Source organism: Peromyscus eremicus, chromosome 2 (genome assembly GCF_949786415.1).
Source record: "Peromyscus eremicus chromosome 2, PerEre_H2_v1, whole genome shotgun sequence".
NCBI lineage: Eukaryota > Metazoa > Chordata > Mammalia > Rodentia > Cricetidae > Peromyscus > Peromyscus eremicus.
In genome coordinates, this window is record NC_081417.1 from 94,560,723 (window position 1) to 94,562,802 (window position 2,080).

Here is a 2,080-nt window from a genome sequence, read left to right on the forward strand (position 1 = left end):
CTGTGTGGGGTTGAGGCCTCAGGGGTTTCCCCTTCCACCTTGGCATGTCTGTTGATTTTGTTCTTGCTCAGCTCATGTTTAGGCAGTCATGTTGGTGAGACTATGAGTATAGCTTATGACATTAGTAGTAGATGAACATTCTTAAAAATTACTCTATTATTCTAATGGCTCTAAAGTAGAATCTCAGCTTTCAATTTTTTATTGAGTTTTAACACACATTACATAAAGTTCCGTACGTGAAAACATACAATTCAATATTTTCATATATCCATATTATGTCAACATTATAACTATTTCACGATATTTACATACATCCTGAAATGGGCAGTGTTGTGTTCTCTAGATACACAGATGCAATAGCATATGCATGGAGTTAAAAAGCTGTTTGTTAAAGTGACTAAATATTTTAAGTGTATAACACCATGACATTTGCATCCTGGAGAGAATCCAGAAAATGTTAACTAAAGAATGGAAGCCTAGATCCAGGCAGATCTATGTGAGTTCAAGGCCAGCCTGGGCTATAGAGTGGGTTCCAGGAAAGGCGAAAAGCTACACAGAGAAACCCTCTCTCGAAAAAAAAAAATAATGGAAGCCTTCTGATAAGGTATAGGAACATGCAACCCCAGCTAGAGGTTATAGATACGCAAGCTCTCTGCATAGTCAGGAGCTGAAGGAACTTGGATCTGAAGTATGAAGACAAGGGCAGCAGTAACAGAGGCACATGTTGAGGAAGAGTATATCATCCACTCACAGTCTTCCCTATGTTCAGGAGCTAAGTCCATGAGACAAGTATTTCTAACTCTCTGTTTTTCCTCATGTCCATCTTCTCCAGAAATTCCCTCACAGACAGAAATGTACTTTATTACCTCTTGAAACCCTTTTGGATCCGGGCAAGTTGATAGTCAAGGTTAATTATCACAATGCCCTAATTCTATACATATTAGCAGGCATACCCAAATTTATACCAAATGCTCTCCACAGGCATCACCTGCAAATATTTTAAATTATTTATTTTTTATTCTGGACTTTCATGGAATCTTTTGGAGATTATTTCTTTTACTTGGAATAATGTTTTAAAATCTTCATATTACATCATTGCTATGTATGCTCCTCAGTTGACAGCAGGTCTACATCCTAATAAACCCATAGTAAGTTGAAAATATGATAACAAATTATATTTAGTAAAGATAAAATAGAAAACACTAGTGTAGCGATAATGCCCAAGCTACCACCACCCGTTCACCATTTCAGAGCGAGGGGCTGTGGATGTTAAAACAGAGACAAAAGACAGCGGGTCATTCACCTCAGCAGAATGCTGAATGCTATTTATTGAAAGAAGGAGGAAACCTTAAATACAGGCTTACAACATAGTGGGAGAACCCCAGAGGGCAGAAGTTCACTACTGATGTTTGCAGTCTTGCATCTAAGCTGTTAACGCCCAATATACAGGGTACACAAACAAGGAACTTCCCTTAAGCATTCAGGAGGGTGAAAACTGGCGGGGAAGTAGCATAGAGAGGACATCAAGGTCAAGGTCAGCAAGCAAGGCAACAGCTACCCAAACCGGAGGCCAGGGCCCTATATACCAGAGCTTAGTAAACTACACTGCAGAGAGTCCTCTCTTTACCCTGTGACCATATGGCTGAGTGCAAGTTATAACTCCATGAAGCTACAAAGTATTGTGAAAGTATTTCACTATATTTTACTAGCTCGAGTGAAATTTGAAATTCAAACGAAGTGCTGTGTTGGATGCATAGCGTTTTTTACATCACTACTAAATTAGAAGTTTATCATTTTTTTATTTTATTTTATAGTTAATTTAATTTTACATATCAGCCACTGGGTAAAGTCATTGTGACTTGGGGACTATATTTCATGTATGGCATGTTGTATGTTATGATTTCAATGATTTTTGGTGTACATATGGAAAATATTCACCAGCATAGTTCTGCACATGGAGATCTACATAGTATGAATTGTTAGAAGGTCTTATTAATTAAAAACAAACCCGGAGCCAGGTACTGGGGTAAACGCTGAAAGATCAGAGAAACAGAACCAGCTACAGCTAACCTCATTTTGC